The 25,719-nt window shown below is 39.0% G+C and overlaps 1 protein-coding gene across 1 annotated transcript in view; it reads right to left on the bottom strand.

The window, feature by feature from the left end:
- Positions 1–25,513, bottom strand: part of LOC136866803 (uncharacterized) — a 97,404-nt gene extending 71,891 nt beyond the window's left edge. Inside the window, exon 1 of the mRNA XM_068226669.1 lies at positions 25,458–25,513. The gene's annotated coding sequence lies outside the window, so the exon portion shown is untranslated. The remainder of the gene's footprint in view (positions 1–25,457) is intronic.
- Between the last annotated feature and the right edge of the window lie 206 nt (positions 25,514–25,719).

Genomic DNA, 25,719 nt, shown 5'->3' with positions numbered 1-25,719 from the left:
TACCACTAGAAAGACTGTAAATAATAGTTAATAGGATTTTTTTTATTTTCTTCTTTGAGGATGCATCCTATATTCTTAGTGTACTTAGTTTTAATGTTTATTTTCTTGCCAGGATGGCACATGTAAATACCATTATCTGTATTCATATTAATTTATTTGGTCATCACCCAGCTCTGTAGGTGAATTATATACGAAGGAAACATAGCTTTTTCAGAAATTTCCCAGATGTTACATGTAATTTATGCTAATAATTGATGATTTCGGAGATTAATGAGTTTATTGAAAGGAAGCAATTTAATCCGAGAAGACATTCATTTAGGTTGAAGTCGGAAGATGTGATTTCTCTAAAGGTTGTTGACGGATATGAATTATTAGGTTGACAATGAGTCACTCATTTCAAGAAATACTTCATTAGTAAAAATTTGAGATAATCTTCTTGAATATTTGATTTAATATTTAAATAAATATGGAATAGTGAAACCTAAACACTCTTTCTCTGTGTTCTTAGAATAAGTATTAGTTGTAAGACTGTAGTAGTATCAGGCGACGACAATTTCCATAAGAGTTAATGAGAATATGGTACCTAACTAGATACGAGTAAGAGACGTCTTTCTGCGTTAGTTAGAGACTACCACTGATCGACCTGGACGTTTTTCTGTTACGGAACTCACACCCGTAGAACTTGGTCACCAGAGTTATTGAAGTTAGAGCTAGTCAGGATCTCTTGTGTCCATGCCTGGACGCGGGAACGGCGCAAGTAGAAAATGTCGCCCATACGTGAGGCAATTTGAGAAAGACACCGTGGTCAAGAACCGTTGGTCGCCAAGTAGAAAATGGCGCCTCAACGTGATGCGAATGGAGAAAAACGCCACGGGAACTGTTGGTTGCAAACCAAATAGAATTTTTGAGATACTCATGTAAGTGGAAATTCAAGAGAAAATCGTCGTGGGAATTCCAAGAGAAAGAATACGACACAGAACTGTGAAGAGGTTGATTCCCATATGTAAAGAATGAGGAAAACATCGGGAAACCTGTTAAGAAGATAACAGAGATGATAGTCGAATGACGGATCTTTGGTGCAATATTAGAGTAAAATGGGAGAATTTACTCTAAAGAAGTGGGTAAGATGAAGGAGATATTTTAGGTATTAATGGATGAGGAATTATTGATTGTAACAGCAAGATGATTGCATGGAGATGGAGATGTCGTACGGTAATTTCTTTACTGGAATGTTATGCGTTATTATCTTATGGGATCGAAGTGGACACAGCAAGATATCAGACTGTGAGAACGAGTAGATGCCCAGTATAGATGATGGAATAGGAGAAAGAAGAAATGGATGATTGCTCTGAAGAGAATAACAGAAAATAGCTGGTAGCAGTCAGAACTAGGAAAGAAGGATAGATTACCGCTAATATGTCAATTTATTTAGATGTAACTTAGATATAAGAGATAGATTGTAAGAGGTTATTTGAGTTATTTTCAGTTAAGAATTGGAGTCATAAGTACATGAACAAGTACCTCATATTTCCTAGTGTGATTGGGTCAACATCGTGAGCTGAATCGGATCCAAGTAGTGAAGCCTGCCTGTTTATTTGCTGAATATATATATTGTTGATTGGAGTAGTGGGAGAGACATTGCTGGAGAGCTTGAGTTGTGGAGAATTTAGGGAAAATATAGAGTTTATTAGGATTTTTAGAATTTAGAATACTAATTAAATATCGATATGACGACGTTAAGCCATTTGAAAGCTCAATTTGAGGAGTATCAAAGGGAACAACAAGAAGAACAAGAACAGTATCGGAAAGACCAAGAAGAGAAACAAGAGAAATATCAAAAAGAACAGGAAGAGAAAGAAAGAAGACAGAAAGAAGAGCATCAGGGATTGTTGCAGGCTATAAAAGAAATGATGAAAGAGAACAGAAAGCGCGATGAAGAAGCTAGAAGACGCGACGAAGAAGGTAAGAAAGAGAGGCAGGAAGACATGAGAAAGCAGGAGGAAAGGTTAAAGGAGATCATGGAAAGGATGGATAAACGTGATGAAGAATCCAACAAAGAGAGACAGGAACGAGAGGAGAAGGAGAAGAAGCAGGAAGAAGAGAGGAAGAGAGAGAAGCAAGAACAAGAGGAACGATACCAAAGATTTATGGAAGAGAAACATAAAGAAATGATGGAGGAAATAAGGAGAGGTCATCAAGAACAAAAGGAAGAAATGAATAAATATCAGGAGAAGATGGAAGAGGTGACTAGGGAACAAGAAGAAAGACATAAGATAATGATGGAGGAGATGAAAGAAGAGATCAAGAACAATATAGATGAATGGAAAGCTGAAATTAGTGGAAATATGGAGGAGAAGAACCGAGAGATACGAGAAGAAATAAACGAAATTAGGAAAGAAATGACAGGGAACAGTAACTATCTCCAATCTTTAAAGGAGAATGTAATAAAGGATTTATCAGATAATATGGAAAAGTTAAGCCTAGATTCCCAAGAAAAGTGGAGATTATGTGAGGAAGGTATAGGAAAACTAGGTGAGGACGTGCAAATCACGAGTACAAGTCTGGAAAAGAAGTACGACCAGGCTGCAAACCAAATTGGAAGCAGAATAACGGAGATAAGGGACGAAATAGAACAACATAAGGATGAATTAAACCAAAGAATATCGAAATCTGAAGAAGGGCTTAGACAAATGCAAGCTCAGTTACGAGAAATTCGGGAGGAAGGACCAGGAAAGACTGTTATTATGTCTGGTAGCGAGCGGAACAGAGGAGTTGAGTTTCAAATAAATGAAAGAGAAGGGACACCCATACCAGTCACACGTTCTAACCACAGTATGGGGGAGACAAATGTAGATAACGGAAACAGTGGTTATCCTACGATTATTAACGTCATAAAAACTTTCGATGATAGACCGAAGCACTTTAATAATTCCACCAGTATTTCGCCCAAACGTTTCCTTAGGGAAATGGAGGATTACTTCAAGGAACATGGCATCGCTGAGGAGAAGAAATTGAAAATAGTGGAAAAGCATTTAGATGCTAATCCAAGCTTATGGTTCAAAGCATTTAAATATACTTTCCATGAGTATAGCGACTTTAAAACGGCGTTCTTACAGAAATTTTGGAGTCCGGAGATGCAGCAGAATTTACGTCTAGAGTTGTACTCTCGCAAGTATGCTACGAATGGTCAAACAGGGTTTAGTGATTACTTCGCGTACCAGTTTCACCGTTTTCAAGATCTTGATTCGCCACCCAGTGAGCTTGAAGCGATCAAGACGATACAACGACAATTTCCCTCAGATATACAAAGATTGCTGGCTACTGCTAACCCAACTACGGCAGTGCAAATGGAAACGACACTTAGACAGATCGATATGACTGCAGCACCACACCCTCAAAGAATGATTAGGAATGCTTACGGTGAAGAAACGGTTAATGTGCTCACACAGGAAAACATCGATAGGAATACCCCTGAAGAAAGAGGAAAAATGAACAGGAAGAGACAATGCGGAAACCAGGAGAGTGGAAGGAGAGATGAAGAAAAATGCTATTGCAGAAAAGGGTCCTACAACCAAGAAGCATATAGGGGAAATAGAGCATATAGACCCAACATGCGATACAGGAACCCGTATAGAGAAAACAGAGGAAGAAGTAATTTCAGAGGAAGATATGGTTACGGAAAAAGAAATATGAGAGACGACCAAGGAAGGGAAACTTATAATCGGAGACCTATACGCGAAGTAAATGAGGACCGAAACGAGAAGATCAAGTGGGAGAAAGCAATTAGAGAACAGGACGTCAACGCTGATGTAGAGGGAGCGGAGAGTCTTCAGTTGCAAAGATACAAAAAGAGGAAACAGGAAGAACAAATCCTAGATCCAAACGCGAGAGAATTCGAATGTAGAAGAGAAAATGAAAAGATAACAAGCAAAAAAAAACCGCCGATTTTGAATTAGAAGGTGAGGTTGAGAATATAAAGAACGCATTGGATTCCAAAATTCACAGTTATTTCATAACGCAGGTTGATTCATGGGAAATCGATTCGGAAGAACTGATAAAGGATTTGACAGTACATCACATGAAAAGAAAATATGAATTGCCTATTATCGTAGCAAGAGTTGGAGAGCTGAAAGTACGTTGCCTAGTTGATTCTGGGGCTAGCATCAGTGTGCTTTCGAAGGAATTATTCCAAGATATGAGTAGAAGAATGAAATTATTAACCATCCCAGTTTCGAAAATTAAAATAAGAGGTATAATTCCGGATAAAACGGTGGAATGCAATATACAAACATATTTGGAAATAAATATTGGAAACAGGCATTTTGAGCATCCATTCATAGTCATGAACAAGATTAAATATAATATTATACTAGGAATAGACTTCATGACGGTAACTGGAATGACGATCGATATGGAGAAACAAGAAATAAGATTCCCTATATCTGACGAACACACCAGGGAAAACCAAGAACGGATTAAGATCAATGACGACATTATGATCATAGATAACAAGGAGGTATCGGAAGAAGAAAACGTACCATCGGAAGAGCATCCGAACTTTCAATCAGAGGAAGGAGAGATATCTCTGGCGGATGAAAACATTGTTGAAAGCATAGAAAAGGTAATGGCTATGGAGGAGGAAGAAGACATGCCGAACATAGCAGAAGCAGTGGCGAATGCTAAGATTTCCTCGATCGAAAAGTCAAAACTTCATGGAATCTTACAGGAATACTCGGATTTATTTAAGAATAAACCAGGACAGATTCCAAATTTTAAATATAAACTAATAGTGAACGATTGGACACCCTATAAAGGCAAGCTCTATGGAATTCCGGAGAAACACTTCCCAGAAGTGAAAAAGATCATAAAGGAAATGGAAGACGATGGCATTATAATGAAGACATCTAGTCCTTATTTGAATCCCTTGGTAATTGTGGTGAAAAGCAACGGGAAACTCCGTCTGTGCCTTGACGCGCGTTTTTTGAATGGTCGGTTGATTCCAGAGTATAATCAAACTCCAAAAATAAAGGATATTATTCAGAAATTCCGTGACATGAGGTATTTTTCAACCATGGATTTTACGTCCTCATATCATCACATCGTTCTGGAGGAAAAATCCCGATTGTTAACCGGATTTATGTTTGATAATCAGACATATATCTATCGTCGTCTCCCATTCGGTTTGAGAAATAGTTGTGCGGTTTTGGTGAGAGCATTAGACAGAAATTTAACGCCGGAAGTAAAGGAGTTTTTAACTTACTACGTGGACGATCTAATTCTGGCAACTAAAACATTTACAGAACATTGTGACAAGCTTGAGAAGTTGTTTCGAAACCTAAGAGCCACTGGATTTAAGATCAACCTTACGAAATCAAAATTCTGTCAAGAAGAGGTCCTATTCGTCGGTCACATGATAGACGGTACAGGAGTACGGCCTAACCCAGTTAAGATCCAAGCCATATGCGATTTTCCCCGACCGAAGCGTATAAAGCACGTCAGACAATTTCTTGGTATGGCGCAGTTTTTCTCTAACCATTGTCAAGGATATACCCAGACCGCCGCACCTTTACAGGATTTGTTAAAGATCAACAACAGGTGGAAATGGGATGAAAAGGCAGAAAGAGCATTCCAAGAATTAAAGATCTTGTTAACAAAAAGCATCAAATTAGGCTATCCGAACTATGAAAAAGAATTTATAATACAGTCAGACGCATCTAATGTTGGCATCGGAGCTTGTTTGTACCAAGAAGAAGAAGGAACACCTCCCAAAAGAATATATCTAGCATTCACTAGCCGAAAATTAAGGAGCCACGAGGTTAACTATACCACGACAGAACAGGAGCTGTTAGCAATCATTTACGCCTTACAGCAATGGAGAAAAACTATTTACGGATACCCAGTAACGGTCAGATCAGATCATAAGGCATTAACGTTTGGATTGAAAGCTGCAATGACTAATGAGCGGATAACAAGGTGGATGTTGTTCACGCAGCAATTCCAGATAAAAATCGAGTATTGTAAGGGAAAGGAAAACATCCTTGCTGACGCCTTGAGTCGTAACCCTGTGGAGAAAGAGGAAGTAATTCATAAAATAGAATTGGTCCCGGAAGATGAAGAAACATTAGAGAAACTACTGAACCTAGTACACTTGCAGCGTCAGGACGAAAGGTTGAAACAAATTATAGATAAATTGGAAGACGGAAACCGTGAAAGTGAAACAAAGTCGAGAATTGCGAAAATCTACAGCTTAGAGCAAGGAATACTAATGGCTAGATCAGGTAAAGGTCATAAGAGGATACGTATAGTACTACCTTCGATGTTATACAAGGAAGTAATCTGGCACATACACAGGATTACAGGTCACGGTGGCGTAGAAAAGGTAACCCAAGTCATACTCGAGAAATTTACGTGGAAAGGTATTCGAAGAACTGTGAGGAATACGGTAAGAACATGCGACATATGCCAAAAGGTCAAACATGGCAGTGGTACAGTAAGACACGAACCCAGAGCTATACTACCGCATAAAGCTCGAGAGTTGTATGCTATAGATATCTTTGGCAGACTCCCAACTGCCAGAAAGGGACATAAGTACATAGTCGTAGTGATGGATGTGTTCTCTAAATATGTGTCGTTACAACCAATTCAACGCGCCAACACAAAACAGGTATTACAACGTATAATCAAAAACACCTTACCTAGTATGGGAAAGCCTGAGAAATTACTGTCAGACAGAGGGACACAATTTACGTCGCTTCAATTCAGAGAAACCATGGAAGAGTTAGGAATTAAACACATTCTTTGCTCGGTGAGACATCCAGCGTCCAATCCTGTTGAAAGATGCATGAAAGAAATAGCGAAGTTCTGTCGAATCTATTGTCCTAACCAACACTGGAGGTGGTTAGAGGTAATTGGAATAATAGAAGACAGAATGAATAACACAATACATGAATCCAGCGGACAAATACCTAAAATTATTCACCATAGCATTAAACCTGAAAGACCTTGGGACACAATTGTTCACCTACCTGCTGAACCTAACTTAGATATCAACGAAATTAACAAACTGGTTCGAGAGAGAATGTACAGACAAGCACAGAGAAGGTTAAGGAGAGTACAGCATAAGAAATTCAAACCTGAGTTGAAGAAAGGCGACCTAGTATTAATAAAGAAACCTGCAAATTCCAGTGTAACGAACAAAATCTTCGCGAAATTCTTGCATTTATTCGAAGGACCATTTAGGATTAACCGTTCATTCAGAAATAATGCATACGAAATTCACGACTTAAATGGAAACAGTAAAGGAGTACATAACAGTGCAAACATCAAGTTATATTTCAAGGAATAGAAAGGGGGCAAACCATCTCAGGTGATGACGAAGCGAAGAAGTACAGATTGAAGCCACTTACATCATGGATAAACAGATTGTTCCGAAGAAAGGAGTAATAATACAAAAGAGAACTCATAAAGAACAGTGAAAAGTCCCATTATAAGAAGGAAGACGAATATAATAAATATATAGCAAGCCATATATTTCTTTCAACGTAGGGGAAGTTAATGTGCCGTTTCACAGTTCTTTATAAGAGCTGTAGTAACAAAGTTGGAGTCTCTGCGATCAAAATGTCAAATAAAATACATTTAACGTCAGTACGGGCCGAATTGTAAGTCTTTTCGTCGGTCGGTTACGGTAATGATCGCGTATAGAAGGCGCAGGAAAAAATGACAAATGGACATTATTTGAAACCATTATTCAAGAAAAAAAATGCTCATCACTTATTATATAATCTGACTTCGATGTGTTAAGAAGACGCAAGACTCGATTTAAAAGGGATTATCCAGCGGAGCTAAATATTAGGAACTGGAAGACGAAATTTAATTCGCGACTACACGCTAATCTGCGGAGATCAAGATTTAAATGCCGCGCGGGAGATTAAATACGTAAAAAGAAGAGATAAAGTATATCACAGTAGAACTACGTCACGCAGTGGCGCAAGCCCTCGGTAAAATTTTCCCGATACCGTTTAATATTGAAAGACACCTTCGGACCAGTTGTTGAATACATTTACGCTAATAAAAGGATAGCGGAAAGAAATTTATTTTCAAATTAGAATATACAGAACATCTGACTTAGACGATTTTGAACTATTTTATTGGATCAACTGTACCCCAGTAAAAACTATGCAATCTGAGCAACACAAGAGCCATATTAATTGTAAGATGTCAGCAATGAGTCAAATATTCTATCATTGTTCTGTTTCATACGCACGAGTCTTCACCATGGGTCTGTAAGGAAGCAAGGCGATGCTGCTTGGATCCTGACGAGGCGAGACGATGTTGGCTGTCCCGGATGACCAGTGATCAATGTTGAGAAGCTACGATGTACCCGACCACTTGTGGAGGAACCAGATGACGAGATCCTAGTCTCAGATGACCGGAGATGAGGAAACACCGAGACCATCTTGAGCAAAGCTAAGTCCATTATCCAAGTCGTTTTCGTAAGTAAGAGTATATTATTTCTTTTATTGCATGTTAATGTTTGTTTTGTGCGAAGACAGTGCGTAGATAAACGTCTAGCTGAGATGATTGGAAGTAGGTACTCATCCGTATGAAACGTCAATTCCATTTGTAGGCGTGGTCACCAAGTGATTTTCCGATCGTAATGTTTTCCAGAGATATGTGAGGAGTGATAGCTAGAGTTATTATTATTATCAGTGGAGTGTAAAGAGTGAAGTTGGCATTAATACCTGCGTGTCCTAAATTTAAGCAACGTCAATCAGTTCGAGATCGTATATTGGATGTGTTTTATGAAGGAATACGGCAGTAGACTAGTCCCAATTCATGTTAGATTTGGCACTATGACAGTAGTAAGTAAAGTAGGCACTTTATGAATGTCACGGCACGTTGAGGTGCAAGTTAAGGTAGTGATTTATATATGATGAAGTGAAAGAGTGGCTATATATGAAATATGAGTAGTAATTGACGCGTCATGAATATGATATGGAGTTGTTAATGATGTATGATGGTTATATTTATTGTTTTCTTCGAGAGAGATAGTCATAGTTGTACGAAGTAAGATCTCGTGATTTCAAATGATGTTTCTGAGAGTGCCACTGAATTCTCGCCAATTCCATGCAATAATTCTAGATCCTACGCATTTTACCTAGCTCAGGATATGATCTCGAGACGTGTAGTGCAATGTTTTTATCCATATTAGGCTACCTAGAGAAGCATATAGGTACTCTAGATTAGATTTGAGCCTTCACTGATTTACTTAGGATGATCTTGAATACTCTCACGGTATATAACTCCATTTCTGGATAATTTCAACCTATAGGCTGATCACTGGTGACCTAGATTTTCAAAGGAGAATCATCTTTCTTTTAGTTGGAAATAGTGTCATATGGTCAAGTAGATTTTCCATTGGTAGTACGTGCTATGATAACTCTGTATGATAAGTGTGGTGACGTTTCTTGCTACTTCGTACGCACGTAGTCCTATGTCATTAAGCTAAGGTCATATTACCTTAAGTTCATAAATTAAATCTTGCGAGAATGTTACTTGTAGGGTGATTACGGCTTACAATGGACGTAGCTTAGCTCATGATGTGTGACACAAGGAAATATGAGCGTCTAAGAAGCAACTATGTAGGCAGAAATGAATGCTTAAAATGTAAAACATGTACGAGTGTACTTGTCAAAACAATGTAAGAAGAGCTTTATAATAGCCTTATTGATAGTCTTAAGACTGCAGCCAGACAATCAGTCAGTGAAAATTTAAGTAATGTGACAGTTTTAGAGTAAGGAATAGGTGGTAACTAACAGAATGTAATGCGGATCCCAAGAATAATTGATTCAAACAACTTGAACTCCATTTCTTGACTGAGCATTAACTCAGAAATTCCACTAGCGTTTCTTTATTTTCTCAAGAGAGTACCACTAGAAAGACTGTAAATAATAGTTAATAGGATTTTTTTTATTTTCTTCTTTGAGGATGCATCCTATATTCTTAGTGTACTTAGTTTTAATGTTTATTTTCTTGCCAGGATGGCACATGTAAATACCATTATCTGTATTCATATTAATTTATTTGGTCATCACCCAGCTCTGTAGGTGAATTATATACGAAGGAAACATAGCTTTTTCAGAAATTTCCCAGATGTTACATGTAATTTATGCTAACAATTGATGATTTCGGAGATTAATGAGTTTATTGAAAGGAAGCAATTTAATCCGAGAAGACATTCATTTAGGTTGAAGTCGGAAGATGTGATTTCTCTAAAGGTTGTTGACGGATATGAATTATTAGGTTGACAATGAGTCACTCATTTCAAGAAATACTTCATTAGTAAAAATTTGAGATAATCTTCTTGAATATTTGATTTAATATTTAAATAAATATGGAATAGTGAAACCTAAACACTCTTTCTCTGTGTTCTTAGAATAAGAATTAGTTGTAAGACTGTAGTAGTATCAGGCGACGACAATTTCCATAAGAGTTAATGAGAATATGGTACCTAACTAGATACGAGTAAGAGACGTCTTTCTGCGTTAGTTAGAGACTACCATTGATCGACCTGGACGTTTTTCTGTTACGGAACTCACACCCGTAGAACTTGGTCACCAGAGTTATTGAAGTTAGAGCTAGTCAGGATCTCTTGTGTCCATGCCTGGACGCGGGAACGGCGCAAGATATAGATCGCGCCAAACTGACTACAATTTATTAATATGGATTATATTTCACCCGTTTCCCTAGTGGTTCTAGGGGCGTCTCACTCCCACAGTATGCTTTCCAGGTAGTACGTCATACTTGAAAGTCATAGTGGAACATACACACGTCCATTATCTCGGTCATTATGACAATTTATTTTTTCACCCTTTCTCACCACCTATGCCAAAGGGGGCTGAAGTTGGACTTTAAAAATCCGGAATGTTACTATTCATTTCAGCGACCCGGAAAACTATGAATTCGGCAGTATATTCGATTATTATTATATCTCACTCCCCCCTCCCCCTCGCTAAAGGGGGCTAAACTTTCAGTTTTAAAAAATAGTGAATGTTACTATTCATCTCAGCAACCCCGAAAACTATGGATTCGACATTATTTCCGATTATTTTTATATCTCAATCCCCCCTCGCCCCCCACCACAAAGGGGGATGAACTTCGACTTATAAATATCCGGAGTCTCATTATTCATCTCAACGACCCCGACAACTATGGATTCAACACTATTTTCGATTACTTTTATATATCACTCTCCCATTCCCCCCCCCCCACCACGAAGGGGCCTGAACTTTTAAAAAACCCGGAGTGTCACTATTCATTTCAGCGACCCCGTAAAGAATGGACTCGACACTACTTTCGATGATTTTTATATCTCAGCCCTCGCTCCGCCCCCCCCCCCCGCCCCTAAGGGTTCCTGGGGTGTCCTACCCCCACGTGGTTTGTTTCCTGATACTAAAAATTCGAAGTGTACAAATCACCTCGGCGACCCCGAAAACTATGTATTCGACACTATTTTCGATTAATTTTATATTCACTCCTCCATCGCCCCCCCCCCTATCACGAAGAGGGCTGAACCTGGGCATTAATAAATTTTGGAGAGTTGCAATTCATTTCAGCGAGCCCTAAAAGTATGGATTCGACACTACTTTCGATGATATTTTTATCTCACCCTCTCGCCCCACTCCGCCCCTAAGAGTTCTGGGGTGTCCTACCCCCATGTGGTTTGTCTCCTGATACTAAAAATCCGAAGCGTACAATTCACCTCGGCGACACCGAAAACTATTTATTCGACACTATTTACGATTAATTGTATATATCACTCCCCCCTCGCCCCCCCACCCCAAAGTAGGGTGAACTTGGACTTATAAAATATCCGGAATCTCACTATTCATCTCAGCGACCCTGACAACTATGGATTCGTCACTATTTTCGATTATGTTTATATATCATTCTCCCATCGCCCCCCACCACGAAGGGGGCTGAACTTGGACTTTAAAAAATTCCGCAGTGTCGCTATTCATCTCAGCGACCGTGAAAAGTATGGATTCAACAATACTTTCGATTATTTTTATATCTCAGCCCCCTCGCCCCTCTGCCCCTAATGTTTCCTGGGGTGTATTACCCCCACGTGGTTTGTCTCCTGACACTAACAATCCGGAGTGTCACTTTTCATCTCAGCGACCCCGAAAACTATGGATTCGACACTATTTTCTATTATTTTTAATTATTACTCCCCCATTGACTCCCACCCCAAAGAGGGCTGAACTTGGACATTAAAAAATTCCGGAGTGTCACTATTCATTTCAGCGAGCCCAAAAAGTATAGAATCGACACTACTTTCGATGATTTTAATATCTCACCCCCCCCCCCCCCGCCCTAAGGGTTCCTGGGCTGTCTTACCCCCATGTGGTTTGTCTCCTGATACTAAAAATTCGCAGTGTACAATTCACCTCGGCGACCCCGAAAACTATGTATTCGACACTACTTTCGTTTAATTTTATATATCACTCCCCCCTCGCCCCCCACCCTAAAGGGTGCTTAACTTGGACTTTAAAAAATCCGGAGTGTCACTATTCATCTCAGTGACCCCGAAAAGTATGGATTCGACACTATTTTCGTTAATTTGTATATCTGACCCCCCCTCGCCCCCCGCTGTCTTACCACCATGTGGTTTGTCTTCTGATACTAAAAATCCGGAGTGTACAATTCACGTCGGCGACCCCGTAAAATATGTATTCGACACTATTTTCGTTTAATTTTATATATCACTCCCCCATCGCTCCCCACCCAAAAGGGAGCTGAACATTGACATTTAAAAAATCGGGAGTGTCTTTATTCATCTCAGCGACCCCGAAAACTGTGGATTCGACACTTATTTCGATTATTTTTATACCTTGCCCACCCGACCCCCCACCCCTAAGAGAGCTACGGCAGATAGTAAGTCATAAGTGTACCAAGTTTGGTTGAAATTGCTCCAGTGGTTTAGGAGGAGATGTGTCCTTTACACACATACATACATCCATTTTTATATATAGTAAGATGACAATATATTTTACAGTGACTGATGCCGTTCGCGAGTAATTACCTTGCTTAAGTTTTGCTATATAATAGAGGTTCGTAATCGTTACATTAGTGTAAGAGTGATCAGAAGTAAATATTTAGATCACCTACTACATTCTTGTAAGTAAGATACCTGACATTATTTCCGTGATCTTTGTGAGAAGTGAAGAACTATACAGATAACCTAAAACCCTTTGTTGACCCACTCAAAATTGCCACCTCTGTTGATAGAGGTCGGCATCTATCGAATTCAATGAATGAAAAAATCAATGATATTTTTCCTCAACAGAACAAGCTATTGTAGTCGAATCTCATGACGGGATCAGTATCAAGGATTATGTGCTAGCTATAGGTAAACTTACAACCCCTAGCAACATTAGGTTTGTTTCACGTATATCGAACGGAAGGATATGCATCTTTCTCTCTAGTAAGAAAAATGTCGATGATCTGATATTGACAAACTCTAGGATCTTAATAAACAATGTATCAATGGAAATACGACCCCTTCTAACAAATTACAAGCGTATTATATTATCCAACGTCTGTCCTGTGATCCCAAACTATGTTATTGAAGAGGAATTGTTAAAACTCGGTGTGAAAATCATGTCCAGGATTTCCCCAATCAGAGCAGGTTTGTCAATTCCAGGATTCTCCCACATTTTAAGCTTTCGAAGACAAATGTACATTCAAAATGAAGACTTTGATAAACTCCCCGAATCCCTTCATCTCGAATACGATGGTACAAACTACTGGATTTACCTATCATCCGACTCACCCACTTGTTTTCTTTGCCATACCAAAGGACATCTGGCCAAAAATTGTCCTAACAACGTATCACTTCCAAAAGATGAATCCTCTTCGAATAATTTTCCTCAGCTCCAAGAGATTTCACAAAAGTCACAGGTCGAAAACCCCAAAACAGACATCGGTACTTCTAGCTCTTCTAGCTCACTCCCAAAAGATAGGCCTACTCAAGAAGCCACTTCAATGACCAACCCTGACTTAGCACTTAGCCAAGTCTGTAATGATCCTCCAGAATTCAAATTAAGGGAGACCTATGGAAACACACGCCACCCCTACAACAGTGAATTTTCCTGGATGTAAAAGGCCAATTTCACTAGCTAGCAGTGAAACAACTAATCCAAATCCTCCTGATAACAACAAATCCATACTGGCCTCTCCTGAACAAATCGAAAACCGTAAGACAAATCACACTTCCAAGAAACCCAAGACAGACACGCAAAAATCAATAAGTGATATGCTCCTGCCAGTAAAACAAGTTCTGGAAGCCGACCCATCAGCTACCTACAGCTCCGGTCCTTATTTGAAAATACAGTTTGTGCCAATGACATATCAGCAATTGCTTCAAACTACACACAAGACAAAGAAGGTCTTGCTAAAGCCCTTCAAAACTCTATCCTTACTATACGGATAAAAGCATAAAAACAAAAGCACTCGAATAGTAAAAAAACTACTGAAATCCGCCAGTCAAAGTGAAGACCCAACGCATATCAATGTAACGCCAGACTATTCCAGTGACGACAATTCCTTCCCAGTATAACAATGGAGATAAACCTCGTTCTGTTTTTGATCATTATTATGACGACATTACTCCAATGGAATCTTAACAGTTATCGATCACCGTTAGAATATCTACAACTCCTAATAAACGAACACCAACCATCTATTATCTGTCTCCAAGAAACAAACTTTCAGAACGACTTTGCTGCCTATCTAAGACTATACAGTGTCTACCACAAAAATAGAACTAATGTGAATCATGCGAATGGAGGAGTAGCTACTTATATCAAAAACAATATCTATGCCAAAGAAATTACTGTTAACACTAATTTGGAAGCTGTAGCAATTTCAGTCCATCTACCACCTTCTTTATGTATCTGCAATGTTTATATTCCAAACAGTTATTTGTTTCAAGGTGACGATCTACGAAACCTTATTCACCAACTACATAAACCATTCATCCTATTAGGTGACTTCAACAGCCACAACACGTTATGGGGTAGCTATAGTTCTGATGCAAGAGGAAAAGAGATAGAAAAGGTACTTGATGAATTTGATTTAATTCTAATGAACTCTACTGCTCCAACGCGCTTTGACATAGCCCACGGCACCTGTAGTAGTATAGACCTAACCATCTGCACACCGGATGTAGCAACCCTTTTCAACTGGTCTGTTTATTCAACACTCCAAGGAAATAGTGACCACTTCCCGATACTAATCAATAATGAAAATTCTTCTGTCAACTCTTCATTTATTAACAACTCTAAATGGAACTTAAATAAGGCAGATTGGACGAAATTTAGGCAGACAGTCAATAATCACTTAAAAGACTTAGCCCCTCCAAATGATTTCCCTTCTAAGCACATAAATACCATTGTTCAAGATTTCACAGAAGTTCTTGTTAAATATGCGGACATGAGTGTTCCAAAAGTAATCTCAAATTCCTTTAAGAAAACAGTACCTTGGTGGAATGACACTTGTAAGGAGGCTATTAAGAATAAGAATCACGCTTTCTACATCTACAAAAGAAAACCCACGCCTGAAAATAAAGCCCAATTTCAGAAATATAGAGCAATCGCTCGAAAATAAATGAAACTCAGCAAAAAGAATTCATGGCTATCATTTGTCTCCTCGCTAAGTTTCCAAACCCCACAAAAGGAAATGCGGAATAAACTTCAAAGAATAAATGGCAAATATAATCACTTCTACATTACTTCCCTCAGAAACTCGGTTGATGGAACCTACATAAACAAACCTCAAAACATCGCTGATAAATTAGCTGACACATTTGCCGAGATCTCTAGTGACAAAAATTATGATCCCGAATTTCTCCATACAAAGAAATCTAGTGAATCCGTTGATCTAAGGAAAGCCATCTCTGACCCCAACTATAACCTAAACGATGCTTTTCAACTACAGGAAATAATTACTGAACTTGACAAATGTGGCAAATCTAGTCCTGGCCCAGATACGGTCCCTTATGAATTTCTAAAACAGCTTCCACTAAGTGCAATAAATTATCTTCTGGCCATTTTCAACCACATATGGAGCTCTAAGACATTTCCTGATCAATGGCGAAATGCCATTGTAGTTCCAATACCCAAACCAGGTAAAGACAACTCAATTGCAGAAAATTATCGCCCTATTGCTTTAACTAATGCGATATGTAAACTCATGGAGAAAATAGTCAACAAAATATTACGCTGGTATCTCGAGCACATAAATTTCTTCAGTAACGTGCAAAACGGGTTCCGTAAAGCACACTCCACAATAGACACTTTGATAAGTCTGGAATCTGAAATACAGGAAGCGTTCCTCAGTAACCAACACCTAATAGCAGTCAGTTTAGATATTAATAAGGCATATGATATGGTATGAAAAGACTATGTAATCAAAGTACTAATGACACATAATATATCTGGAAATATCCTATATTTCATTTTCTCCAAATGCGCCTAATTCAAGTTAGAGTAAATGGAATACTGTCAAAGGAAGTAGTAATCAACAATGGAGTCCCACAAGGATCAGTTATCAGTGTAACACTGTTTCTTGTGGCAATTAATGGTATAGTCTCTAACATCCACTCACCAGTTAAGTGTTGCCTTTTTGCTGACGATTTGATAATCTTCTGCCCAGGGAAAAACATTACGACGACTCAACTCCTATTACAAGAATCAATTATAAATATTCAAAACTGGACTAAAACCACAGGATTCAAATTTTCTAAAACTAAAACCAAATGTATTCTCTTCTCCAAAAATAAACATACTATCGCTAACCCTGAATTATATATGGAAGACCATAAAACTGAATCAGTTAAAACTATTAAAATTTTAGGACTTCTATTTGATAACAAGCTCACCTGGACCCCATACCTTAAAAATCTTAAAGACGAGTGTCAAAGAAGAATTAATATCATGAAAATTCTCTCGGCAAAAAACTGGAGAGCAGACTACCATGTCCTAATGAACACATACAGAGCCACAATCAGAGCCAAACTGGATTATGGCAGTATAGTATATTGTTCTGCCAGACCATCTACTCTTAAGATCCTTGATACCATCCAATCTTCAGCTCTTCGAATTGCCCTAGGAGCCCACCACACCAGCCCCATAGCTAGTATAGAGATTGAAGCCAACGAACCACCACTTGAAATCAGACGTAAACAGCTGAGTTTGACATACGCACTCAAGATAGCTGGTACAAGTAACCAACACTTGGGAAAACATCTACTTTCAAAGAAACATAAAGGAAAACTAACTAGATCTCAACCCCAACCCTTTAACATAAGAATATCCAATCTTCTCAAAGAACTAAACCTCAACCTTCCACCCATTTTATTTCCACACAACTCACTAGATACCCCTCCATGGAAAGCTCATTTGCCTCCAGTCAACTGGGAATTGAACAACAATCTTAAAGCTCAAACTGACACAGCAAAATCCCAACAGTTATTTAATGAAATTTGTAATAGATACTCATCATATAGTGCAATTTATACTGATAGATCAAAATTCAATGAGAGAAATGGGTGTGAAGTGAAATATAAAGACTATAGTAAGCTATACAGATTACCAGATCTTTTCACAGTTTTTACAAGTGAACTGTATGCTCTTATAAAGGCCATGATTCATATTTCAAAAGCAAGCTACAATAACTCATTCATAATACTCTGATTCCAAAAGTGTATTAACTTCAATACAAAATCCATCAACAACACACCTCCTCGTTAAAGAAATTCAAATGCTGTACCACAAGATCAAGATTGCAGGAAAAATGTTATTTTTATGTGGATACCATCTCACAGAGGAATACCAGGCAACGAATCAGCTGATCAAGCAGCAAAAGAGGCTACTAGTCTTCCAATCAACGACCGTCAAATTGCCACGCCACATTCTGATATCATCGCTTATATCAAAATCAAACTACACGAACAATGGAAAATGAACTGGCTTAAAACTTCCACTAGCAACCTCCAAAAAATTAAAATGATATCTACGAGAACATATCCTCTCCATAACCTCACCAGACATGAACAAGTCTTAATCTCCCGACTAAGGATAGGACATACGAAGATCACCCACAACTTATCTTCTAGAAAAGAAACAACCTCCCACCTGCAGCAAATGTAACTGCTCTCTCACTGTCAAGCATATCATCTCAGAATGTCAACTGTATGACCACTGGCGCCAACACCACAACATACCTAAGGAAATGGAACTGACACTGTCTTCTCCAGCACTGAGTCATCAAGTCATCAACTTCCTCAAAGACACTGGCTTGCACTCCAAAATCTAATTACATTATACTTATTTATTTTTTCTTAACATTTTTATAATTACAATATTACTTTTATTCTGTAATCATATGTAAGAGTCGCGATAAGACCTTGGAGTTAAAGCGACTATAAACAACCCTAATAAAGAAAAAAATATATTTTAAAAGACTCACTCTCAGTTAAAAATGTAAAAAGTTCCTGAAATGCATAATTCTGTTAACACTGAGCTTGTCCCTTGGATCATAATAATTTTATTCTTGGCTGCAAATTTGATAAGCAGAATAGTATACTTTAAGTGTCAGTAATTTTGTTGGAATGCACGACTGTGTGTATAATATAGTACTTCGAACGAACACAACTCTTTGTGGGGCGTATTTCATTTTGCGCACGAATTAAAGGTACATCACGAAAGTAAACCAATGACGTCATGCTATAGTAAGCCTGAAGCCGCTTCTAGGAAATGCTTTTGTGTCCAGATTTCGTTCCGTTTTGATCATGCAGAGAAAACTTTCTCTCCAGAAAGGGAAGGCACCTGGATTTAATTCTTCCTCTTCTTTATTTGTTTACCCTCTAAGGCCCGTTTTTCCCTCGGACTCAGCGAGGGATCTCACCTCTACCTCCTCAAGGGCAGTGTCCTGGAGCGTCAGACTCTGGGTCGGGGATACAACTGGGGAGGATGACCAGTACCTCGCCCAGGTGGCCTCACCTGCTATGCTGAACAGGGGCCTTACGGGAGAATGGGAAGATTGGAAGGGATAGAGAAGGAAGAGGGAAGGAAGCGGCAGTGGCCTTAAGTTGGTACCTCATCCAGGCATTTACCTGGAGGAGAAGTGGGAAACCACGGAAAACCGCTTCTAGGATGGCTGAGGTGGAAATCGAACCCACCTCTACTCAGTTGACCTCCTGAGGCTGAGTGAGCCCCGTTCCAGTCCTTGTACCACTTTTCAAATGTCGTGACTGAGCCTGGAATCGAACCCAGGTCTCCGAGGGTGGTAGCTAATCGCACTAACCACTAGACCACAGAGGCGGTCCTGGATTTAATTCAGTGCGAAGAAATGCCTTTGTTCGACATTTAGATGGGTCCAACATTGTCTCATTAACCAAACTTTATAATAAGTGATTCTCGAAACTACTGCCAAGTAACCCCAATACAGTATAGGAATTCAAGTTTTAAAACACTACGGCATTTTATATATTGATGATTTCTTCTTGGTGTTTTTCAGTTCAGAAATCAGTTGAAAGATAATCCGAGAGTTGGAAACTGCCTACCATTAACTGTACTGACTTTACGTCTCATCTTAGATAATCCAATAATCCACCTGTATGGCATTTGTAGACCTAGAGAAGGCGTTCGATAAAGTTGAATGGACCAAGTTATTTGGGATACTGAAGATCAATCAATCAATCAATCAATCAATCAATCAATCAATCAATCAATCAATCAATCAATCAATCAATCAATCAATCAATCAATCAATGTCAATCAATCAGTCATCGATGATCTGCATTTAGGGAGGTCGCCCAGGTGGCAGACTCTCTATTAATTGTTTTCCTCATATCTATATTTATTTTTTCTTAAATATTTTCATATTTTTGAATTTTTAAATATTTTCAAGGAACTTGTATATTCATCGAACATTTCCCTTGATAATAATTGATTCCAGTCCCTTACTAATCGTCCTATAAATTAATTTTTGCCCCAATTTGTCCTCTTGAATTCTAACTTTATCTTCATCATCATCATCATCTGTTTACCCTCCAGGTTCGGTTTTTCCCTCGGACTCAGCGAGGGATCCCACCTCTACCGCCTCAAGGGCAGTGTCCTGGAGCTTCAGACTCTTGGTCAGGGGATACAACTGGGGAGAATGACCAGTACCTCGCCCAGGCGGCCTCACCTGCTATGCTGAACAGGGGCCTTGTGGAGGGATGGGAAGATTGGAAGGGATAGGCAAGGAAGAGGGAAGGAAGCGGCCTTAAGTTAGATACCATCCCGGCATTCTCCTGGAGGAGAAGTGGGAAACAACAGAAAACCACTTCGAGGATGGCTGAGGTGGGAATCGAACCCACCTCTACTCAGTTGACCTCCCGAGGCTGAGTGGACCCCGTTCCAGCCCTCGTACCACTTTTCAAATTTCGTGGCAGAACCAGGAATCGAACCCGGGCCTCCGGGGGTGGCAGCTAATCACGCTAACCACTACACCACAAAGGCGGACACTTTATCTTCATACTAGAAAATGTACCTGTGCTTCGCTACGGTATTCTACCTTGTATACGGATTTCTAAGTAAGTTACTGCACACGCAGTGAGTAAGATAACATTAAATTACACGTACCGGGCGAGTTGGCCGTGCGCGTAGAGGCGCGCGGCTGTGAGCTTGCATCCGGGAGATAGTAGGTTCGAATCCCACTATCGGCAGCCCTGAAGATGGTTTTCCGTGGTTTCCCATTTTCACACCAGGCAAAGGCTGGGGCTGTACCTTAATTAAGGCCACGGCCGCTTCCTTCCAACTCCTAGGCCTTTCCTATCCCATCGTCGCCATAAGACCTATCTGTGTCGGTGCGACGTAAAGCCCCTAGCAAAAAAAAAAAATAATAATAATAATAATAATAATAATAATACCATTCACAATCGAGTTGGAGAGATTTGATTATAATCGAGAAATGCTGCGCTATCTAAAAATATAATCGAGATACGACAATAAGGCATAGGACGAAAGTTGAAGATCTCTCCAAATTGAGCAGCTATTGTGTAATCAGCTTTTTGAAATGACTTACCGTTTAGAAAGTAGTTACCTCGAAACGAAGGATGGTAATAATTGAAATTGTCCCCATGTGTCGACATTTTCCTGGGCCTAAAAGTAATACTGTATATTTGAACAGCCTAGAACTTTCCGTCAAACGAAATATATACCTAACAAACGTTTTTTAATATGAAGCGACGTTTCACATATAGCGCACGGATTTTAAAGAAAATGAATAGTATAAGAGAAAGCGGAGAAAGCGGAAGAAACATATTGTGGTTTCCCTATAAATCCCCATTCTATTAAGTGATTTTTAATTATATGCATATGCATCCCTGAAGATGATTTTCCGCGGTCTCCCACTTTCACACCAGGCAAATGCTGGGGCTGTACCTTAATTAATGCCACGGCCACTTCCTTCCCACTCCTAGCCCTTTCCTGTCCCATAGTCGCCGTAAGAGATATCTGTGTCGGTGCGACTTAAACCCAATTGTAAAATAATTAAATGCAGACCTTCATTTCGAAATTTACTGCTTTTAAACAGTACGTCATATCAACAAACGGATTCCGCCACCATATCCCCTTGAGTGTTCTACATGGTTGGTCCTATGACGCTCGTATTTCCTATATTTATGTGTCAGATTGAGTTAAAAACATTAAAAAGTGTGAAACTTGGGTTCAGCTTTCGCACAGTACTTTATTTTTCGGATACTTATGTGGCAGCGGGAATCATCAAATTTGGCTAACATATGACCACCGGTCGTGTCAATGTGCATACCGAATTTGTTGATTCTCTATTTCCTGTAAGTGTGTCAAACGATAAGATATAGTGTAAAAAGTACAAAAGTACAAAATTAACTTAGAATTCAGAAATGCAGCTCTATCTAACGTATAAGGGATCGAGATACGACAATATGTCAGAAGACCAGAGATGTAGTTCTCGCTGCTGCAGAGATTCAATTTGGGGAGAACTACATCTCTGGTCCTCTGACATATTGTCGTATCTCGATCCCTTATACGTTAGATAGAGCTGCATTTCTGAATTCTAAGTTAATTTTGTACTTTTAACACTATATCTTATCGATTGTGCATTCTGTTTTGTGATAACACTTACCGTTTAGCCACTAATTACCTCGAAACGAAAGTCATTAAAATTGCGTCCATATTTCGATACGTTTCGGGCCAAAAAGTTATACGATTGTACAGCTTGGAATTTTTCTTCAAAGGAAAGAGTGTCCAGGTTTCTGGATTAGCATTCGCATACATACAGAGTAATTAAGGAAGAAATTATTACAGTTAAGAAAGTTGATATTAATAGAAAATAGGATTGTAACTGAGGATAGCCGGATAAAACAAATACAGTATGTAAGTACTAAGTGGCTGTATTGTAAAACGAAATGTCTCTCACTAAATTCTGATGATACGTGTTACGGATTTAAGAAGGCAGTAACAGGGGGGAAATCTAAGCGCATGTTTTTTTAGGTAAACAGATAAAAAGATGACTTATGATGTTATTACTTAAGCCTAAAGAGGCAAGACAGAGGCAAGAAACTAAAGAGGAAAACAGAAGTAGAAGAGAAATGCAATAAAATGTATAGCAAATGCCAGAATACACCTTACGGTGTGAAATCATGGGCTACTCTCCGCGGTACTGTTCAAGTATTAACAGCCCCATTAGAGCTATTCGAAGACGATTGTGACCTCCAAGGGTATTCCGCAAATTTCTCGTAGAATGTCAGCATGACGTCTCTCCCGCCTTCTACGCAAGGAAAAACCACGAGTTTACAGGAATGTTGACGAAAATGACATTATGTTACTTCCCCGCTGGCAAGCAGCCAGAGACGTTACCGTGCTAACCGGTGGGTTCGTTGTCGGTCTGTCGGTCACTCAATGCAGAGCATGAAACCCGCAGAAAGTAGTCATTTTCTCCGTCATTTGAAGAGTAAGCGAAATTATTCTCAAACAAAAGTTGTTTAAAATGAAGGGTCATTTCAAATGTAGTCCACGGATTTTACAGAAAATCAATATTATAAGAGAAAATGGAAGAAAACTTTGTGGTTTCTCTATAAACCCCCATTCTATTCAGTGATTTTTAAATCTTATGCATACCTAACCCTTCCCCTGGATGAGTATATCATATATTGGTCGAGATCTATCCAATCGTTTCGCCGTTATGGTGGAACAAACGGACAAACAGACAAAGAGGCACGAAAGCTAAAAACTACTGACACGGTCTTGAGTTGACCTAAATCCGATAAATATCTAAAAAAAATTCAAAACGAACGAAATTACAGACAGCGGACTCCCTACAACTTTATTTACATAGATTATGATCTTTCCTAGTGTTAAAAGTTCCACTCAAGCTTATTCTACTTGTGTCATTCCTCGCCAACTCACCACTGACAGCTCGAAACATAGCGCATAGTCAAGCATTTCGTCTCCTTACTCCCAAGTCTTCCCAGCCCAAAGTTTGAAGCATGTTCGTAACACTACTCCTTTGTCGGAAATCATCCACAACAAATCGTGCTGTTTTCCTTTGAGAAATTTCTAGTTCCCGTATCAAGTAGTCCTGGTGAGGGTCCCATACACTGGAGCCATACTCTGACTGCGGTCCTACCTCTCCTTTACATCCTTACTACAACACTTAAATAGTCTCATTATCTTATGAAGAGCTCTGTGACCTTTCTTAACTACCTCGTTAATATGATTACCCTAATGAAGATCATTCCATATATTAACAGCTATGCACTCACAGTGTTCCCCATGAGGTACCTTCATCAACACAATAATTAAAACTGACAGCACTTTTCCTCTTGGTGAAGCGTACAACTGGACTTTTCATCCCGTTTACATCCATTAAAAACCGATATCAAATATCAAGAAAGAAGGTATTATCTACAGTCTATACAAAAATCAGTCTCAAGTCATCAGAGTCTAGGACTATGAAAAGGAAGCAGTTATCCAGAAAGAAGTGGGACAGGGATGCTCCTTGTTCCCTTTGCATGGAACAAGCACTAAAGCAAATCCAAAAATAATTGGAAGAGCATTGAAAGTCCGAGGAGAGGAAATCAAATCTTTGTTTTTTTCTCTTTTTTTTTTTGTTAGGGGCTTTACGTCGCACCGACACAGATAGGTCTTATGGCAACGATGGGATGGGAAAGGCCTAGGAGTTTGAAGAAAGCGGCCGTGGCCTTAATTAAGGTACAGCCCCAGCATTTGCCTGGTGTGAAAATGGGAAACCACGGAAAACCATCTACAGGGCTGCCGATAGTGGGATTCGAACCTACTATCTCCCGGATGCAAGCTCACAGCCGCGCGCCTCTACACGCACGGCCAACTCGCCCGGTATCTTTGATGTTTGCCGACGGTAATGTTATTTTATCTCAGTCTATAGAAAATCTGGAGAAATCGCTGAATGGTAAGGACATTTTCTTAGAGAAAGGGTACAGTATGAAAATAAATAAATAAATAAATAAATAAATAAATAAATAAATAAATAAATAAATAAATAATAAATAAATAAATAAATAAATAAATAAATAAATAACAATTAAATAAAAAATAAACCTAAAACAAAAGCAGCGGAATACTGTACATTCAAAAATGTCGGGTGATGCAAGAAATATTAGTTTATAAAATAAATCTTAAAGGAGATAGATGAATATTGTTACTTGAGTTGTAGAATATCATTACAGCAGAAGTACGGAGGACATAAAGTGTATACTAACACAAGAAAGGATTCTTCCCACTTCATACATACATACATACATACATACATACATACATACATACATACATACATACATACATACATACATACATACATACATACATACATACATACACACATACATACATACATACATGCATACATGCATACATTCATACATACATAGCCTACATATATCTGGAGCGTGTCATTGTATGGAAATGAAATCCGGACAATGACTAGTGCAGTAAGAAGAATAATATAAGCTTTTGAAATGTGGTGTTGTAGAAAAATGCTAAAGGTGGGATGGTAAATGGGATCGCAGATGAAGAGATACTGAATCGAACTGATGAGAGGAGAATGGTTTCTGAAATTTGATCAGAAGGAAAGAGAAATTGAAAGGACACGCCTTGAGATACCTAAAATTTGTCCAGTTAGTTCTCGAGGAAGTGTAGGTGGTAAGAACAGTAGGCGAAGACAGGCTATGATATGACAAACAGGTTAGAGTACAGTAGATATAAGATGTAGTAGTTATGTAGAAATGAATAGGTTAGAACAAGTTAGCGTAGCATAGGACACTGCATCAAACCAGTGTACGAAGTGATCACCCAAGCAATAAAGGCCAGTAACTAGCTAGCAGGAAGACTTACAGCAAGCAGAGCAGCACTGGATGTGTGAATATAACTGTGCACGCTTTGAATGACCACATAAATAAACGACGTGGAAATAATGACTACTGTTAGAGAGACTCTCAAGGACAGAGCTACCATCACGTGCTTTCACGTGCTTTCATATATTAAAAAGCATTCGTTAGAAATTACTTCGAGCGGACCACTAATAAGCTGTACACTAAAATAGTACTTGAACGAATGTCATAGAAAATGTTACCTTTACGATGGTTTTGTAATGGCC

The sequence above is a fragment of the Anabrus simplex genome, chromosome 1 (genome assembly GCF_040414725.1).
Source record: "Anabrus simplex isolate iqAnaSimp1 chromosome 1, ASM4041472v1, whole genome shotgun sequence".
NCBI classification, from domain to species: Eukaryota; Metazoa; Arthropoda; class Insecta; order Orthoptera; family Tettigoniidae; genus Anabrus; species Anabrus simplex.
Note: the sequence above shows the minus strand (reverse complement) of the source record. Positions and strands in the feature narration are given on the sequence as shown.